Here is a 21,460-nt window from a genome sequence, read left to right on the forward strand (position 1 = left end):
CATGGCATAACTGTGAGGCAGATTGCCAGATCTTTGGCAACTGTCATATTAAGTACAACACTCGGGAGTCTTATAGAGAGTAGGCCAGTAGAAGCCACATTGGAGGACTCTTATGGCTGTTCGCTCACTTCCAAAATGTCCTCCATACTGTAATCCATGGCAGTGCCAAAAGATCTTCTGTGCTTCTTCTTTAGGCACACATCTACGGATTACTCCGTCTGCACATCTCTTGAAGAGATATGGTTCATCCCAAAGATAGTACTTTGCATCCGTGATTAATTTCTTTGATTGCTGCCTAATGTACTCTTTGGGTATGAATCTCACTGCCTTGTAGTTTGCAATGTCTGCAAAGCATGGCACTTCCTGGATGGCAAAGAGTTGCTCATCTGGAAAGTTTTCAGAGATCTCAGTAAGAGGGAGGGACGCCCCTTCTATTGGTTCTATTCGGAACAGGTGATCTGCTACTTGGTTCTCTGTCCCTTTTCTGTCTCTTATTTTTATATCAAACTCTTGCAGAAGCAACACCCATCTTATGAGTCTGGGTTTTGAATCCTACTTTGTGAGTAGATATTTAAGAGCAACATGGTCAGTGTACACAATCACTTTTGATCCTACTAAGTAGGATCTGAACTTGTCAATGGCATAAACCACTACAAGTAACTCTTTTTCCGTGGTTGTGTAGTTCTTCTGTGTGTCATTTAAACACAACTGGTATAATAAATGATGTGCAGAAGCTTGTCATGCCTTTGTCCCAACACTGCACCAATGGCATGGTCACTGGCATCACACATTAGTTCAAATGGAAACGTCCAGTCTGGTGCAGTGATGACTGGTGCTGTGACCAGCTTAGCATTCAGAGTCTCAAAATCCTGCAGACACTCCTTATCGAAGATAAATGACGTGTCAGCAGCTAGCAGATTACTTAGAGGTTTGGCGATTTTTGAAAAATCTTTTATAAACTTCCTATAGAATCCTGCATGCCCCAGAAAGCTTCTGATTGCCTTAACATTGGCAGGTGGTGGTAATTTTTCAATTACCTCTACCTTGGCTTGATTCACCTCTATTCCCTTGTTCGAAATCTTGTGCCCAAGGACAATTCCTTCAGTCACCATAAAGTGACATTTCTCCCAGTTTAAAAACCAGGTTAGTCTCTTGGCACCTTTTAGAACAAGTGCTAAATGGTCAAGACAGGAGCTGAATGAGTTTCCAAATACTGAAAAGTCATCCATGAAGACTTCCAGAAATTTTTCCACCATATCAGAGAACATAGAGAGCATGCACCTTTGAAAGGTTGCATGTACATTGCACAGACCAAATGGCATTCTTCTGTATGCAAATACTCCGGATGGACATGTGAATGCTGTTTTCTCTTGATCCTGGGGATCTACTGCAATTTGGTTATAACCTGAACATCTATCCAAGAAGCAATAATATTCATGACCTGCTAGTCTTTCTAGCATCTGGTCTATGAATGGTAAAGGAAAATGATCCTTTCTGGTGGCTGTATTGAGCCTTCTATAATCAATACACATACGCCACCTTGTAACTGTTCTTGTAGAAACCAGTTCATTTTTTCATTATGAACCACTGTCATGCCACCCTTCTTAGGGACGACTTGGACAGGGCTTACCTAGGGGCTATCAGAAATAGGATAAATAATCCCAGCCTCTAGTAATTTAGTGACCTCCTTCTGCACCACCTCCTTCATGGCTGGATTCAGCCGCCTCTGTGGTTGAACTACTGGCTTAGCGTCACCCTTCAATAGGATCTTATGCATGCATCTGGCTGGGCTAATGCCCTTAAGATCACTGATGGACCACCCAAGAGCTGTCTTGTGTGTCCTTAGCACTTGAATTAGTGCTTCCTCTTCCTGTGGCTCTAAGGTGGAGCTTATGATTACAGGAAAGGTATCACCTTCTCCCAGAAATACATATTTCAAAGATGGTGGTAATGGTTTGAGCTCAGGTTTAGGAGGTTTCTCCTCTTCCTGAGGTATTTTCAGAGGTTCTATTATTCTCTCTGATTCCTCCATATCAGTCTGGGCATTGGTGCACGAAATCGTGATCACTACAACTTCGCACAACTAACCAGCAAGTGCACTGGGTCGTCCAAGTAATACCTTACGTGAGTAAGGGTCGATCCCACGGGGATTGTTGCTATGAAGCAAGCTATGGTCATCTTGTAAATCTTAGTCAGGCAGACTCAAATGTATGATAGTGATGAACGAAAATAACATAAAAGGTAAAGATAGAGATACTTATGTAATTCATTGGTAGGAACTTCAGATAAGCGCATGAAGATGCCTTCCCTTCCGTCTCTCTGCTTTCCTACTGTCTTCATCCAATCTTTCTTACTCCTTTCCATGGCAAGCTTATGCAAGGGTTTCACCGTTGTCAGTGGCTACCTCCCATCCTCTCATTGGAAATGTTCAACGTACCCTGTCACGGCACGGCTATCCATCTGTCGGTTCTCAATCAGGCCGGAATAGAATCCAGTGATTCTTTTGCGTCTGTCACTAACGCCCCGCCCTCAGGAGTTTGAAGCACGTCACAGTCATTCAATCATTGAATCCTACTCAGAATACCACAGACAAGGTTAGACCTTCCGGATTCTCTTGAATGCCGCCATCAGTTCTCGCCTATACCACGAAGACTCTGATCTCACGGAATGGTTAGCTCGTTTGTCAGGCGAGCACTCGGTTGTCAGGCGATCAACCATGCATCGTGCAATCAGGAATCCAAGAGACATTCACTAAAGCCTTGGTTGCTTGTAGAACAAAAGTGGTTGTCAGTCACCTTGTTCATGAGTGAGAATGATGATGAGTGTCACGGATCATCACATTCATCAAGTTGAAGAACAAGTGATATCTTAGAACAAGAACAAGCGGAATTGAATGGAAGAACAATAGTAATTGCATTAATACTCGAGGTACAGCAGAGCTCCACACCTTAATCTATGGTGTGTAGAAACTCCACCGTTGAAAATACATAAGCATAAGGTCTAGGCATGGCCGAATGGCCAGCCTCCCAATGATCTAAGATAGCATAAAACGAAGATAGCTACCAAAGTCTACAGATACAATAGTAAAAGGTCCTACTTATAGATAACTAGTAGCCTAAGGTGTACAAGATGAGTAAATGACATAAAAATCCACTTCCGGGCCCACTTGATGTGTGCTTGGGCTGAGCAATGAAGCATTTTCGTGTAGAGACTCTCCTTGGAGTTAAACGCCAGTTTTTATGCCTGTTTGGGCGTTTAACTCCCATTTAGGTGCCAGTTCTGGCGTTTAACGCTGGAATTTCTTGAGGTGACTTTGAACGCCGGTTTGGGCCATCAAATCTTGGGCAAAGTATGGACTATCATATATTGCTGGAAAGCCCAGGATGTCTACTTTCCAACGCCGTTGAGAGCGCGCCAATTGGGCTTCTGTAGCTCCAGAAAATCCACTTTGAGTGCAGGGAGGTCAGAATCCAACAGCATCTGCAGTCCTTTTGAGTCTCTGGATCAGATTTTTGCTCAGATCCCTCAATTTCAGCCAGAAAATACCTGAAATCACAGAAAAACACACAAACTCATAGTAAAGTCCAGAAAAGTGAATTTTAATTAAAAACTAATAAAAATGTACTAAAAACTAACTAAAAGATACTAAAAACATACTAAAAATAATGCCAAAAAGCGTACAAATTATCCGCTCATCAGGCATCTTTAAAGATATCCTCTAGCTCTGATTCGAAACTCTCAGTTTATTGACCTCTATTACCAGAGAGTCAATAATATCAATGCTCATGCAGTCATTTAGGGTGTCTGGATGCTGCATAGCTTTGACAACATTCAACTTAAACTCGTCCTCATTGACCCTCAGGGTTACTTCCCCTTTTTGGACGTCAATGAGGGTACGTCCAGTTGCTAGGAATGTATGCATGCATTGAATAGATGTTGATTGTTAGAAGAAGATCAAATTTTGGAAAGCATTATTAGAAGAGAATTGAGTGAATTAACCCTTAAACACTTGAGTGAATAGAGCGGATACACGTCCGGTGAGGGTTCAAAAGTTCAATTACATGTGGTCACCCATATTAACTATATTCTTGCAAGCTTGAACTCTTTTTGATAATTCAATACAATTGAGGTTTGGACTTAATTCCTATTGTCCTAGCTCTTGTGCTTACACATGTTCTCTTGGGAGTTGATTTGTTTGAACTAAGCATTTCCATTTGCTTTAGGTAGTTGCATCTAGATAGACTCATATAGTTTAGTTGCATTCAATAAATGTCATACCCCTTAGTTCCTTCTTATTTTAGCATGAGGACATGCTAAGGTTTAAGTGTGGGGAGGTTGATAAACCCCATTTTTAGGGTTTATCTTGTATTGAATTTAGAGTATTTTGATGACCTTTTCTCGCATTTAGCTTGTGAATTAGCATGGTTTTGTAATCTCTCCCGTATTTGTGCTTAAGTGTAAAAACATGCTTTTTAAGCCTTATTTTGATGAATTCTAATTCCTCTTTGATTCCATAAGATGCCTTGATGTGTTTGCTAGTAATTCCAGGATTGAAATAGGCTAGGCATGGATCAAAGGGAGCAAGGAAGGAAGCATACAAGTGGAGAGAAGCATAAAAAGTCAAAGAAGTGGAATCAGCCATGCACGCGCACGCGCACAAGGCGCTCGTGCGCACATTGCAGAATCGGCCAGGGACGCGCACGCGTACCGTGCGCGTACGCATCGCAGTCCGCACATGACTTCATTAAAGCAACACATGCCTGGAGATTTGGAAGGGTTTCTGAACCCATTTTGGCGCCTATTGCTGATAGAAAGGAATAAAAGGATCAAGGATTGAAGGGGGAAGACATTGATGTTAGTTACCATTAGTCATAGTTTTAGTTTAGAGTAGTTTTGGAGAGAGAAGCTCTCACTTCTCTCTAGAATTAGGATTAGGTTTAGGTTAATCTCTCTTCTTAGATCTAGGTTTAATTCATGCTTTAATTCACTTCTCTTTTATCAAGTCTTAATCTTCTCCTCTTCCTCTTTCTAGTTATGTGCTTTAATAATTGTAATTCTTCACTTTGTTTTGGATAGATTGTTGTTCCTTTGTTTTCTTTCAATAATGCAATTTGAGGTAATTCATGATAATTGTGATTTCCTTGATTGTTGCTGTTAATTCATTTCAATAATTGTTGTTAGATTCTATTCTTGTTATCAATTTACTATGCTTTCCTTTTATGCCTTCCATGTGTTTGATGAAATGCTTGGTTGGATTTTAGTGTAGGTTTTATTCCTCTTGGCCTAGGTAGAGTAATTAGTGACTCTTGAGTTATCTAATTCCTTTGTTGATTGATAGTTAGAAGTTGCTAATTAATTTGAATGTCTCTAAAGCTAGTCTTTCCTTTAGGAGTTGATTAGGACTTGAGGAATCAAATTGATTCATCCACTTGACTTTCCTCCATGGTTAGAGGTTAACAAAGTGGGAGCAATGGACAATTTTATCACAATTGAAGAGGATAACTAGGATAGGACTTCTAATTCTCATATCTTGCCAAGAGCTTTGTTAGTTGTTAGTTTATTTTCTTTGCCATTTATATTTCTTGTCCAAAATCTTAAAAACCCCAAATATAACTCACAACCAATAACAAGACACTTTATTGTAATTCCTAGGGAGAACGACCCGAGGTCCAATACTTCGGTTTATAAATTTTAGGGGTTTGTACTAGTGACAAACAACTTTTTGTATGAAAGGATTATTGTTTGGTTTAGAAACTATACTTTTCAACGAGATTTCATTAGTGAAATTCTAAACCGTCAAAAATCCAATCATCAAAATGGTGCCGTTGCCGGGGACTTGCAATGGTGTTGGTTAGTGTATATATGTGAATATTGTGAATATGTTTGCTTTTTGCTTCTTTGTTAGTTTTTAGTTTATTCTCTTTATTTGTTACTATTTTTTTTTGTTTTTGCCCTCTCTTACTATCATCAATTCTCACTTTGGCTATGAGTGTAGTTATAATTATGTTGTAGGTGATGAGAACTATAATGAGAATGTGTATCAAGGATGGGATAACCAAAGGTGGGAGGAGCCATATGCATATGATCAATCCTCTTGGCAACAACCTCCACCAATGCACTATGAAGAAGAGCCATTCTATGATGCATACCAATCCAATGGCTATGGTGAATCTCCTTGTGATTTTCAAGAACCACCACCATATGCCTATAAATCATATTCTCAACATAGCTCTCAACCATACTCACAAGCCTCTTTTCACCAACCACCTTCATATGACCCTAATCCATATCCATCCTACCAACAACCATATGAACCACACATAGAGTCATCACCACTCCAACATCAACATTTTCAAGAGCCACCCCCTCCATATTATTACCAAGATGAACCACCTCTAATATATGAAAATTTCTAACCACAAGATGAATACTACTTTCCACCACAACCTCCCATGGAAGAATACTTATGTTCTTCAATCCAAAAGCCACATGATCCGAATCATATTATCCAAGAGGAACAAGAGTCAAGGGATCATCTCAAAGAAGCATTGGATCAATTTCAAGCAACCATGGAGCATGTTGTGCAACAAGTGGAAAAAGTGGAGAATATTGAACCACCACAACTCTACCAAGAAGAACCACCTTTTTACTATGAACCCTCACCCCAAAATGAGGAACCCTTCCAACCACCCCAATCTCTAATGGATGAAACCCATGGTGTTCTTGTTCAAGGGCAAGAAGAGATGAAAAAGGATATGCAAAATTTCATGGCCGCCTTGGATGCGGTAACAAATCAATTAGCCTCCCAATGCTTGAACACTCAAGGAACTCCCATGGCTACATGTGGAGAATCGAATGAAGAACATAGCATGAAGGAGAGATTGGAAACCCGGTGGGAAATGAGGGAAGTTGCTTTGTATTGGAACAATTGGAGGAAGCTTTAATTGTTGAAGACAAGGAAGAAGTGGTAGAAGACTTAGGAGATGTGGAGCCTCTATGGGAACATAAAGTTGAAGAAAACCCCTCCAAGATGATTGAAATTGATGCTAGGGAGGAAAGTGCACACCTTCCAAGGCATATTCCATATGAAGACTTGGATGGGATAGAGCAAGAATTGAGTTTCCTTGGTGATGAAGATCAAGCATTAAGTCTTAGTGGTGAAAAATCCTTTGAGCATGAAGAACCTTCTCCCATTGGATTTGAAAGCATTGAGGAGGTAAATTTTTCTCACCCTCCCTATTATGATTTGAGTAAGGGAAAAGGTTTAGATAAAGTTGTTGAACAAAGGATTGAGATTAAGAGTTCTTGTGAAGAGGTGGGAGTCCTTAAAAATAGAAGGATGGGAGTGGAATACGCTTTGTCAAGATCGTTGGAAGCATCTTTGCCTAGGTTACCATCTACACCTTCATTTGAGTGGGTAAAATTCATTTCTATTAGCTTTATTGTCCCACTTGAGTATGGCTTGCTTGAAACGGATGGTCAACTTAGGATGCTTTGTGGGATGAAGCGTAAGCGAAAGATGTTTCGTGGTTGGCGTTGCAAATCAAGGCTCATTTTGGTTGATACTTCAAGAGTTGAATACAAAGGTGGGGATAGTGCTCAAATAGATGAGTCTAGGAGGTTTGTTGGACACTTCATAGAGAATTCATCTTGTTCACCACCCGGATGGACCAATAATGATGATCAACCTCAAGACGGGTGTGAAAACAAAGTGTGGGACCCCGGATCACAAGAAGAGGATCAACTTTGGGAGCCCTAAGCTTGTGAAGAACTCCATCAACACTTGGCTCAATCCATGAGAAATCTTGGGGCACAATGGAGAACCAAGCATTGGTGGGAGTTCCAAGACGAGTACAAGCACAAACCACCATGACAATGAGTCTCTCAACATGTCCAACTTAAGGACTTAAAATAAAAGTGCTAGGTGGGAGACACACCACCATGGTAAACTCTTTCCACTCTCTTTTAATTTTGCTTAATAAGTGATTTGAGTTGCCATTGTAGGTAGATATTTCATATAGATTTGGTTGTACAACTTAATTGTTAGCATAGTCACATGTATGTGTTTAGTAGTAGATGAATAATATCAAATTGCATTTTTGTGAATTGTATGATGGTTGATTGAATAAAGAGTTGTGAGCAGTATAGGGAGCACCTGAGCACAATTTTTCTGCTTAAAGGGCAATATAAAAAAACTAAAAAAGGGGGTTAGGCGCGCGCGCATGATGTACGCGCCCGCGTCCCTGAGTAGCTGCATCATCACCCAAATTCCAGAGAGTTGGGCCTCTCTTGGGCAAACACTATGCCCTGAGCCCAACACAACCCACGCTGACGCGCACTACGTGCATGCGCGCCGATCACGAGAACAAGGAAGTGCACGCAGACGCACACTTGCCGCGTCCGCGTCGATCTGCTGCTGCAACTTCTGAGCCAATCTCCAGAGAGTTGCGCTGAATCTAGGCCAACTTTAAGCCCCCAGCCCAACTCATCTCGCACGGACGCGCACTCGCTGCGTGGGCGCCCATCTACAAAAGGAGGAAAGGTCGCGAGCGCACGGATTGCGCTTGCGCGCTTTATGTTACACCACCGACGAACGCGAACGCGAACGCGCACTTGCCGCGTGCGCGCCTTAGCTGATGTCGCCATCACCTGAGCCTTTGTCCAGAAAGTTGGGCGCAAGCTGAGCCCACTCTAAGCCTCCAGCCCAACCCATGTACGCGTGCGCGCACTGTACGCGCACGCACCCCTATGTAGTTTCCCCATCCACGCTTGAGCGCGTTGTACGCGCACGCGTATGTCCCTAGTTTCATAAACGTACGCGGACGCGCAAGGTGCGCGCTCGCGTCGATTCGAAAAGAAGATAACCCTAGTGCGCGAAGAGCACTGCGCAGCAGCGCACATTTCTTCTTCTCCCCCTTTCACCATCTCCGCCACCTCTCTCCTTTCCACAGCCTCTGCACCGCCGGCCACCACCACCACACGGCCAGCCCCTCTCTCTCTCACCATCAACACCAACCCTTTTTCGCTTTCTCTCTCTCTCACTTACCCACTCCGCCCCTGTCTCTCACTCCCTCGTCGCTGTCAGCAGCACCCTCGCTGCTTCGCCGTAATCGCCACCCTCCACGGCGGCGCTCCGCCCAGTTCACTCCCTTGCTCCCTTACTCCCCTGCCCTACGTCCATTTCCACTTTGCTTCATGTTTCTGCTTCGACTCCTGTAAATTTTGATTACTGTTAATACTGTTAGTTGTTTGTAGTTAGTTAGAATTGAAACTTTGCATGTTAGGTTAGTTAGAAATAATTGCGGTTAGGTAGCTAGGACTGGATAGAGGATTCTAGGCCTGATAAGTGCTCCGTTTGTGTATTTTCGCCGTTTGTTTGCTTGGGTGTTGTATGCTAATTTTGGACTGCTTTTTATGCAATTCTTGTTGCCTGAATGCTGGACCACTGCTGCTGTGCTTAATTGATGTTGCCTTCTTGCTGTTTATGCTACTTTGCTATCCTGGAACTTCCAATTTTAAGCCAAAATGCTGCCCAATTTTCAAGAAATCTATTTTCATTTTAGTCTCTATTACAAATTTGGGCTAATTTCCGTTTCCTTTTGACTTCCGGGATTTGCACCAATCATTGTGAACATGATTGCTATGTCTAGCCACAACTCCTCTTTTATTGAGCCTAAATATCATGCCACTAATCCACTTTTCTAACTCACTAATTTCTTTAACCGTTTAACTTCTACTCACATTTAACCCTCTTTAACCATTCTTTCAAAAGTATGCTGATTTTATGGCTTAATGAGTAAGAGTTGTTGACTTTCGTGAACATTGCATTCTTGGTTTACTTGTTCACTTATGCTTACTGGTTCACCTCATGATTGTTTATTAGCCAATTGATATCCTGAACATGCTTTCTTTGCTTTGTGCTAAGTGCTTCACTACTTATATTCTATCATACTTTTCAGGATGTCGGATAAAGGAAAAGCTATAGCCACTACCTCCAAGAAGAGAAAACATTCTACACCTTCTATTCCCTCCATTTACAAGAATTATGCTAAGAATCCATTGAACGATGAGGAAAAAGAAAATCAGTTGCTACCTTCTACCGATCCAACCAAGTTTCCCAATCTTTACTGTGAGCTTCGTCTTTCCAAGTATCGGACGACGAAACTGAATACTGAGAAGAAGCTTGTCCTTCTGATGAGCGGATAATTTGTATGCTTTTTGGCATTGTTTTTAGTATGTTTTCAGTATCTTTTAGTTAGTTTTTAGTATATTTTTATTAGTTTTTAGTTAAAATTCACTTTTCTGGACTTTACTATGAGTTTGTGTGTTTTTCTGTGATTTCAGGCATTTTCTGGCTGAAATTGAGGGACCTGAGCAAAAATCTGATCCAGAGACTCAAAAGGATTGCAGATGCTGTTGGATTCTGACCTCCCTGCACTCGAAGTGGATTTTCTGAAGCTACAGAGGCCCAATTGGCGCGCTCTCAACGGCGTTGGAAAGTAGACATCCTGGGCTTTCCAGCAATATATAATAGTCCATACTTTGCCCAAGATTTGATGGCCCAAACCGGCGTTCAAAGTCACCTCAAGAAATTCCAGCGTTAAACGCCGGAACTGGCACCCAATTGGGAGTTAAACGCCCAAACTGGCACTAAAGCTGGCGTTTAACTCCAAGGAGAGTCTCTACACGAAATTGCTTCATTGCTCAGCCCAAGCACACACCAAGTGGGCCCGGAAGTGGATTTTTCTGTCATTTACTCATCTATGTACTAGTTTTCTATAAGTAGGACCTTTTACTATTGTATTACAGAGCCTTTTGATCATGTTTTGATGATTGAACCCTCTTTGGGAGGCTGGCCATTCGGCCATGCCTAGACCTTGTTCTTATGTATTTTCAACGGTGGAGTTTCTACACACCATAGATTAAGGTGTGGAGCTCTGCTGTACCTCGAGTATTAATGCAATTACTATTGTTCTTCCATTCAATTCTGCTTGTTCTTTGTCCAAGATATCACTTGTTCTTCAACATGATGAAGGTGATGATTGACGCCCATCACCATTCTCACCCATGAACAAGGTGACTGACAACCATTCTTGTTCTACAAGCATCTGAGGCTTAGTGAATATCTCTTGGATTTCCTGATTGCACGATGCATGGTTGATCGCCTGACAACCGAGTGCTCGCCTGACAAACGAGCCAGCCATTCCGTGAGATCAGAGTCTTCGTGGTATAGGCAAGAACTGATGGCGGCATTCAAGAGAATCCGGAAGGTCTAACCTTGTCTGTGGTATTATGAGTAGGATTCAATGACTGAATGACTGTGACGTGCTTCAAACCTGTAACCTACTGGGCGTTAGTGACAGACGCAAAAGAGTGATTCTATTCCGGTAGGGGAGGGAACCAAACCGGTGATTGGCAGTACTGTGACAGAGTGCGTGCATTAGCTTTCACTGCGCGGATGGGAGGTAGCTGCTGACAACAGTGAACCCCTACACGAGCTTGCCATGGAAAGGAGTAAGAAGGATTGGATGAAGGCAGTAGGAAAGCAGAGAGACGGAAGGGAAGGCATCTTCATACACTTGTCTGAAGCTCTTACACCAATGATATACATAAGTATCACTATCTTTATATTCTATATTATTTTCATTCATCATCATATACATTTGAGTCTGCCTGACTAAGATTTACAAGATGACCATAGCTTGCTTCAATGCTAACAATCTCCGTGGGATCGACCCTTACTCACGTAAGGTATTACTTGGACGACCCAGTGCACTTGCTGGTTAGTTGTGCGAAGTTGTGTAATGCCATGGTATTGAGCTACCACGTTTTTGGAGCCATTACCGGGGATTATGAGAGTTGTGAAAAAGTATTGTTCACAATTTCGCGCACCAAGTTTTTGGCGCCGTTGCCGGGGATTGTTCAAGTTTTGAGCAAGCTTTTGGTAACAATGCCTGGGATTGTTCTAGTTTGGACAACTGACGGTTCATCTTGTTGCTTAGATTAGGTATTTTTTTTTTCGAAATTCTTGAAAGATGAATTCTAGAGTTTCATGATGATTTGTTGAAGTCTGGCTGGCTGAGAAGCCATGTCTAATCTGATTGGACCGAGGTTTCAACTTATCACCACAAAAGCTTGTTGATTTTCATCAATTTTGCTTTTGGAGCAGTGATCTGCTAAGGCTTGGCTGACCTTTGGTCATGTCTAGTGTTTTGGACCGAAGCTTTCTTTGAAAGCTTGGCTGGCTGTGAAGCCATGTCTAATTCCTGGACCGGAGTCTTAGACTAGCATTGCACTGATTCCTGGAATTCTCATTAAGAATTTTGATATCTTTTCCCACTTAATTTTCGAAAAATACAAAAAAAAATTACAAAATCATAAAATTCAAAAATATTTATTGTTTGAGTCTAGTGTCTCATCTTAAGTTTGGTGTTAAATGCATGTTTTTGTTATATTTTTCGAATCCATGCATGTATTTCTTTGTTTTGATCTTTGAATTCTTTTGGCTTGAGTGTTTGTATGTCTCATATAGTGTCAGTAGTATACAAACTGCTAAGTTTGGTGTCTTGCATGCATTGTATTTGATTCTTGTTGCATTTTGATTATTAAAAAAAAAAAATCCAAAAATATTTTTAATTTGTGTCTTTTCAAGTCAATGATACAAAGAATTGAAGATTCAGAACATACTGCAGAGGAATTATACAGAAAAAGCTGAGCATTCAAAAATGCCCAGTGAAGAAGACAGACTGGCGTTTAAACGCCAGCCAGGGTACCTGGTTGGGCGTTTAACGCCCAAAGAGGTAGCATTTTGGGCGTTAAACGCCAGAATGTATACCATTCTGGGCGTTTAACGCCAGGATGGTGCTAGGGGGAAGATTTTGTTTTCAAAATCAATTTTTTTCAAGTTTTCAAAGTTTTTCAAAATCAAATCTTTTTCAAATCATATCTTTTCAATCAAATGTTTTCAAAATCAATTTCTTTCCTTTTTCAAAGATACTTACTAACAATCAATGATTTGATTGAACATTTTTTTTTGCCTTTTCTGTTGAGGAAGGTTTTATGTTTGAATCATATCTTTTCTTGTTAGGCAAGTCATTAATTTTTAAAATCATATCTTTTCAAATTGTTTTCAAATCATAACTTCTCAATCACATCTTTTTAAAACCATAACTTTTCAATCAAATCTTTTTAACCTCATCTTTTTCAAAATAGTTTTCAATCAAATCTTTTTAACTTCTAATTTCAAAATCTTTTTCAAAAATCACTTGATTTCTTTTTCACTTTTAATTTTCGAAAATTATCAATCAAGTTTTCAAAATGTTTTCAAAACCTTTTAAATGAATTTTCGAAAATTCTCTTCCCTCCTTCCCACATCCTTCTATTTAGGGAGTACTACTCCTTCTTAATGCACAATTCGAACCTTATCTAATTAAAGTTCAAATTATTCTTCTCCTTCTTCTTACTATTTCTCTTTTCCTCTGACACTCCAAGGAATCTCTATACTGTGACATAGAGGATTCCACATTTTCTTTTTCTCTTCTCTTTCATATGAGCAGGAGCAGAGACAAAGGCATTCTTGTTGAAGCTGATCCTGAACCTGAGAGGACCCTGAAGAGAAAGCTAAGAGAAGCCAAAGCACAACTTTCTTTAGAGGACCTGACCGAACTCTTCAAGGAAGAAGAACACATGGCAGCCGAAAACAACAACAATGCCAACAATGCAAGGAAGGTGCTGGGTGACTTTACTGCACCTACTCCTGATTTCTATGGGAGAAGCATCTCTATCCCTGCCATTGGAGCAAACAACTTTGAGCTTAAGCCTCAATTAGTTTCTCTAATGCAACAGAATTGCAAGTTCCATGGACTTCCAATGGAAGATCCTCATCAGTTTTTAGCTGAATTCTTGCAAATCTGTGACACAGTCAAGACTAATGGGGTTAACCCTGAGGTCTACAGACTGATGCTATTCCCTTTTGCTGTAAGAGACAGAGCTAGAATATGGTTGGATTCTCAACCTAAAGAAAGCCTGGACTCTTGGGAAAAGCTAGTCAATGCCTTCTTGGCAAAGTTCTTTCCACCACAAAGATGGAGTAAGCTTAGAGTGGAAGTCCAAACCTTCAGACAGAAGGATGGAGAATCCCTCTATGAAGCTTGGGAAAGATACAAACAATTAATCAGAAGATGTCCCTCAGACATGCTTTCTGAATGGAGCATCATAGGTATTTTCTATGATGGTCTCTCTGAACTATCCAAGATGTCTTTGGATAGCTCTGCTGGAGGATCTCTTCATCTGAAGAAGACGCCTGCAGAAGCTCAAGAATTGATTGAAATGGTTGCAAATAACCAATTCATGTATACTTCTGAAAGAAATCCTGTGAACAATGGGACTAGTCAGAAGAAAGGAGTTCTTGAGATTGACACTCTGAATGCCATATTGGCTCAGAACAAGATATTGACTCAACAAGTCAATTTAATTTCTCAGAGTCTGTCTGGAATGCAAAATGCACATGGCAGTACTAAGGAAGCTTCATCTGAGGAAGAAGCTTATGATCCTGAGAACCCTTCAATGGAAGAGGTGAATTACCTAGGAGAACCCTATGGAAACACCTATAATTCTTCATGGAGAAATCACCCAAATTTCTCATGGAAGAATCAAGAGAGACCTCAACAAGGTTTCAATAATAATAATGGTGGAAGAAACAGGTTTAGCAATGGCAAGCCTTTTCCATCATCTTCTCAGCAACAGACAGAGAGTTCTAAGCAGAATACTTCTGACTTAGCAACAATGGTCTCTGATCTAATAAAGACCACTCAAAGTTTCATGAATGAAACAAGGTCCTCCATCAGAAATTGGAAGGACAAGTGGGTCAGCTGAGCAAGAAAGTTACTGAACTCCCTCCTAGTACTCTCCCAAGTAATACAGAAGAAAATCCAAAAGGAGAGTGCAAAGCCATAACCATGGCCGAATGTGGAGAGGAAAGAGAGGAGGAGGACGCCACTGAGGAAGACCTCAGTGGGCGTGTACCAATCTCCTCTGAGTTCCAATGGGAATCTGAGGCTCAAAATGAGACCATAGAGATTCCATTGGACTTACTTCTGCCATTCATGAGCTCTGATGAGTATTCTTCCTCTGAAGAGGATGAGTATGTCACTGAAGAGCAAGTTGCTAAATATCTTGGAGCAATCATGAAGCTAAATGACAAGTTATTTGGAAATGAGACTTGGGAGGATGAACCTCCCTTGCTCACCAAAGAACTGGATGACTTGTCTAGGCAGAAACTGCCTCAAAAGAGGCAAGATCCTGGGAAGTTTTCTATACCTTGTACCATAGGCACCATGACCTTCAAGAAGGCCTTGTGTGACTTAGGGTCAAGTGTAAACCTCATGCCCCTCTCTATAATGGAGAAATTAGGGATCTTTGAGGTGCAAGCTGCAAGAATCTCATTAGAGATGGCAGACAATTCAAGAAAACAAGCTCATAGACTTGTAGAGAATGTTTTGGTGAAGATTGAAGACCATTACATCCCTACTGATTTCATAGTCCTAGAGACTGGGAAGTGCATGGACGAATCCATCATCCTTGGCAGACCCTTCCTAGCCACAGCAAAGGCTGTGATTGATGTTGATAGAGGAGAGTTGATCATTCAAGTGAATGGAGAATCCTTGGTGTTTAAGGCCCAAGGATATCCCTCTATCATCATGGAGAGGAAGCATGAAGAGCTTCTCTCAAAACAGAGCCAAGCAGAGCCCCCACAGTCAAACTCTAAGTTTGGTGTTGGGAGGCCACAACCAAACTCTAAGTTTGGTGTTGAACCCCCACATTCAAACTCTAAGTTTGGTGTTGGGAGGTTCCAACACGGTTCTGAGCATTTCTGAGGCTCCATGAGAGTCCTCTGTCAAGCTAATGACATTAAAGAAGCGCTTGTTGGGAGGCAACCCAATGTTTTATAGTTAACTATTTTTCTTTTGTTATTTTATCTTTTTTGTAGGTTGATGATCATAAGAAGTCACAAAAACAATGAAAAAAGCAAAAACAGAATGAAAAACAGGAAGAAAAACAGCACACCTTGGAGGAAGAAGCTGCTGGCGTTTAAACGCCAGTAAGCCTAGCAGTTGGGCGTTTAACGCCCAGTCTGGCACCATTCTGGGCGTTTAATGCCAGAAAGGGGCACCAGACTGGCGTTAAACGCCAGAAAAGGGCAACAACCTGGCGTTAAACGCCAGAAATGGGCACCAGCCCGGCGTTTAACGCCAGAAATAGCTCAAAACGTGGATTTTGATGCTATTTGGTGCAGGGGTGACTTTTCCTTGACACCACAGGATCTGTGGACCCCACAGGACCCCACCATCACTCTCTCTCTTCTTCCCCCACTCACCAATCACCACAATACCTCTTCCCCAAAAACCCTTCACCTATCAAATCCCATCTTTCTCTTCACCATTCACATCCATCCTTCATAAACCCCCACCAACCTCACCCTTCAAATTCAAACCACTTTCCCTCCCAAACTTACCCTCCATGGCCGAACCATTACCCCCCTCTCCTATATATACCCTTCTTCAACCATTCATTTTCTCACAACCTAAACACCCCTTCTTTTCCTTCTTGGCCGAACACACCACCTTCCCCCTCTTCCTCATTTCTTCTTCTTCTACTCTCTTCTTTCTTCTTTGCTCGAGGACGAGCAAACATTTTAAGTTTGGTGTGGTAAAAGCGTTGCTTTTTCATAACCATTTATGGCATCCAAGGCCGGAGAAACCTCTAAAAGAGGAAAGGGAAGGCAAAAGCTTCCACCTCCGAGTCATGGGAGATGGATAGATTCCTCTCAAGGGTGCATCAAGACCACTTCTATGAAGTTGTGGCCTTGAAGAAGGTGATCCCCGAGGTCCCCTTTTCACTCAAAAAGGGTGAATATCCGGAGATCCGCCATGAGATCCGAAGAAGAGGTTGGGAAGTACTTACCAACCCCATTCAACAAGTCGGAATCTTGATGGTTCAAGAGTTCTATGCCAATGCATGGATCACAAAGAACCATGACCAAAGTATGAACCCGAATCCAAAGAATTATCTCACTATGGTTCGGGGGAAATACTTGGATTTTAGTCCGGAGAGTGTGAGGGAGGCGTTCAACTTGCCTATGATGCAAGGAGATGAGCATCCTTACACTAGAAGGGTCAACTTTGATCAAAGGTTGGACCAAGTCCTCACAACCATATGTGAAGAGGGCGCACAATGGAGGCAAGATTCAAGAGGAAAGCCGGTTCAATTGAGAAGGCATGACCTCAAGCCCGTGGCTAGAGGATGGTTAGAGTTCATACAACGCTCAATCATTCCCACTAGCAACCGGTCCGAAGTTACCATAGACCGGGCCATCATGATTCATAGCATCATGATTGGAGAAGAAATAGAAGTTCATGAGGTTATAGCTCAAGAACTCTACAAGGTGGCGGACAAGACCTCCACTTTGGCAAGATTAGCCTTTCCTCACCTCATTTGTCACCTCTGTTATTCAGTTGGAGTTGACATAGAGGGAGATACCCCCATTGATGAGGACAAGCCCATCACCAAGAAAAGGATGGAGTACACAAGAGACCCCTCTCACCATGAGATCCCTGAGATTCCTCAAGGGATGCACTTTCCTCCACAAAATTATTGGGAGCAACTAAACACCTCCCTAGGAGAATTGAGTTCCAACATGGGACAACTAAGGGTGGAGCATCAAGAACACTCCATTCTCCTTCATGAAATTAGAGAAGATCAAAGAATCATGAGGGAGGAGCAACAAAGACAAGGAAGAGACATTGAGGAGCTCAAGCACTCCATAGGATCTTCAAGAGCAAGAAAGAGCCGCCATAACTAAGGTGGACCCGTTCCTTGATCTCCTTATTCTTCTGTTTTTCGATTTTTATGCTTTATGTTTATCCATGTTTGTGTCTTGTGATCATTAGTGTCTTAGTGTCTATGCCTTAAAGTTATTGGTGCACGAAATTGCAATAACACTTTTGCAATCCCGCACAACTAACCAGCAAGTGCACTGGGTCGTCCAAGTAATACCTTGCGTGAGCAAGGGTCGATCCCACGGAGATTGTCGGCTTGAATCAAGCTATGGTTATCTTGTAAATCTTAGTCAGGATATCAGAAATTATCAGGATTGATTGTGAAAAGCAAAAGAACATGAAATGGTTACTTGTTTTGCAGTAATGGAGAATAGGTTGAGGTTTGGAGATGCTCCATCTTCTGAATCTCTGCTTTCCTACTGTCTTCTTCATCAAACACGCAAGTCTCCTTCCATGGCAAGCTGTGTGTAGGGTTTCACCGTTGTCAGTGGCTACCTCCCATCCTCTCATTGGAACGATTCATAATGCCCTGTCACGGCACGGCATTCCATATGTCGGTTCTCAATCAGACCGGAGTAGAATCCAGTGATTCTTTTGGCGTCTGTCACTAACGCCCCGCCTTCAGGAGATTGAAGCACGTCACAGTCATTCAGTCATTGAATCCTACTCAGAATACCACAGACAAGGTTTAGACCTTCCGGATTCTCTTGAATGCCGCCATCAGTCTAGCTTATACCACGAAGATTCCGATAAAAGAATCCAAGAGATAACTACTTAATCTAAGGTAGAACAGAGGTGGTTGTCAGGCACATGTTCATAGTTGAGAATGATGATGATTGTCACTGATCATCACATTCATCCGGATTAAGAACAAGTATTATCTTAGAATGGAAGCAAGCATGATTGAATGAGAAACAGTAGTAATTGCATTAATCCATCAAGACACAGCAGAGCTCCTCACCCCCAACCATGGGGTTTAGAGACTCATGCTGTGGAAGAAAAGGTGTACAATGTCATAAGGTCGCATTCCGTCCTGATTACAAAGTCAAAAGGTCCTATAAGTAGTAAACTAGTATCCTAAGGTTTACAGAAATGAGTAAATGACAGAAAAATCCACTTCCGGGCCCACTTGGTGTGTGCTTGGGCTGAGCATTGAAGCTTTTATGTGTAGAGACGTTTTCTGGAGTTAAACGCCAGTTCTCATGCCAGTTTGGGCGTTTAACTCCAAGTTTTATGCCAGTTCCGGCGTTTAACGCTGGAATTTCTGAGGCCGGTTTGCTACGCAGGTTTGGGCCATCAAATCTTGGGCAAAGTATGGACTATTATATATTGCTGGAAAGCCCTGGATGTCTAATTTCCAACGCCGTTGAGAGCGCGCCAATTGGGCTTCTGTAGCTCCAGAAAATCCGCTTCGAGTGCAGGGAGGTCAGAATCCAACAGCATCTGCAGTCCTTTTCAGTCTCTGGATCAGATTTTGCTCAGAACCTTCAATTTCAGTCAGAAAATACCTGAAATCACAGAAAAACACACAAACTCATAGTAAAGTCCAGAAAAGTGAATTTTAATTAAAAAACTAATAAAATATACTAAAAATAACTAAAAGATACTAAAAACATACTAAAAACAATGCCAAAAAGTGTACAAATTATCCGCTCATCACAACACCAAACTTAAATTGTTGCTTGTCCCCAAGCAACTGAAAATCAAAATAGGATAAAAAGAAGAGAATATACTATAGATTCCAAAATATCAAAGAAACATAGTTCCAATTAGATGAGCGGGACTAGTAGCTTTTTGCCTCCGAACAGTTTTGGCATCTCACTCTATCCTTTGAAGTTCAGAATGATTGGCATCTATGAGAACTCAGAACTCAGATAATGTTATTGATTCTCCTAGTTAAGTATAATGATTCTTGAACATAGCTAATATATGAGTCTTGGCTGTGGCCCAAAGCACCCTGTCTTCCAGTATTACCACCGGATACACACATGCCACAGACACATAATTGGGTGAACCTTTTCAGATTGTGACTCAGCTTTGCTAAAGTCCCCAATTAGAGGTGTCCAGGGTTCTTAAGCACACTCTTGTTGCCTTGGATCACAACTCTAGTTCTTTTCTTTTTCTTTTTCTTTTCTCTTTTTTTTCGAAATTTTTTTTTTGTATTCACTGCTTTTTCTTGCTTCAAGAATCAATTTGATGATTTTCAGATCCTCAATAACAGTTCTCTTTCTCCTCATTCTTTCAAGAGCCAACAACTTTAACATTCTTAAAAACAACAAATTCAAGAGACATATGCACTATTCAAGCATTCATTCAGAAAACAAAAAGTATTGTCACCACATCAAACTAATTTAACTAGTTTCAGAGATAAATTTTGAAACCCTGTACTTCTTGTTCTTTTGTGATTAAAGCATTTTTCTTTTAAGAGAGGTGATGGATTCATAGGACATTCATAACTTTAAGGCATAACTTTAATTTTATTAATTATGAATTAAAAACAAGACTCAAAAATAGATATAGAATGAGACTAGAAAAACAAAAAATAAAAACAAAATAAAGGAAAATAAAAAAAACGAAAAACAGAGGCTCCTAATGATAGAGGTTTCACAGAGTTAGGACTCAACAACCTTGATTTTGAGAAGTGGATGCTCCCTCAGCTTGAGAGGAGAGCTTTTGGCGTTTCAAATCTTGGAGTTCACGCCCCTGCTTCTCTTGTTCCTTCAGCAATTTGCAGAGCATGCAATTCTGATTCTGCTGTTCTTCCTTCAGTTGCTCCATAGTCTCTTGCAGCTTGTTAATAGATGCTTCTAGGCTGGACCAGTAGTCAATTCTTGGGAATTCAGGGAGGAATTCCTGCGCCCTCCTCTTGATGGAGTTGTCTTGCACTTGTCCTTCCATTGACTTCTTGGTGATTGGGTGTTCAATGGGTATGAACTCATCTACTCCCATCTTCACCCCAGCCTCTTTACAGAGCAAGGAAATCAAGCTTGGGTAAGCCAGTTTGGCCTCAGTGGAATTCTTATTTGCAATGGTGTAGATCTCACAAGCAATCACATGATGAACCTCCACTTCTTTTCCAAGCATAATGCAGTGAATCATCACTGCTCTCTTGATGGTGACCTCAGAACGGTTGCTAGTGGGCAATATGGAACGCCCAATAAAGTCTAGCCAACCTCTTGCAATTGGCTTGAGGTCTCCCCTCTTGAGTTGGTTGGGACCCCTTTGAATTGGTTATCCACTTAGTCCCAGGGAGGCAGATGTCCTCTAGAACTTGATCCAACCCTTTATCTACTCTCACCATCCTCCTATTGAAGGAATCAGGATCATCTTGTAGTTGAGGTAGTTTGAAGATTTCTCTTATTTTGTCCAGATGGAAGTATATAACTTTCCCTCTGACCATGGTTCTATGGGTATGGTAAGCGGTTCTAGTCATTCTTTGCTTATCTGTTAGCCACAGATTTGAGTAGAATTCCTGAACCATGTTCCTTCCAACCTTTGTCTCAGGATTGGTCAGAATTTCCCAACCTCTGTTTCGAATTTGCTCTTGGATCTCCGGATATTCATCTTCTTTCAGATCAAATTTAACTTCCGGGATCACTGACCTCAGACCCATTATTTTGTGA

At 41.4% G+C, this 21,460-nt stretch overlaps 1 non-coding gene across 1 annotated transcript; it reads right to left on the reverse strand.

The window, feature by feature from the left end:
* Positions 1-14,091: 14,091 nt before the first annotated feature.
* On the reverse strand, positions 14,092-14,199 carry LOC130959944 (small nucleolar RNA R71). The gene has a single exon (XR_009078931.1). It is a non-coding gene; the product is annotated as a small nucleolar RNA R71 (small nucleolar RNA).
* Between the last annotated feature and the right edge of the window lie 7,261 nt (positions 14,200-21,460).

This window comes from Arachis stenosperma, unplaced genomic scaffold, assembly GCF_014773155.1.
Source record: "Arachis stenosperma cultivar V10309 unplaced genomic scaffold, arast.V10309.gnm1.PFL2 arast.V10309.gnm1.Scaffold_100025, whole genome shotgun sequence".
NCBI classification, from domain to species: domain Eukaryota; kingdom Viridiplantae; phylum Streptophyta; class Magnoliopsida; order Fabales; family Fabaceae; genus Arachis; species Arachis stenosperma.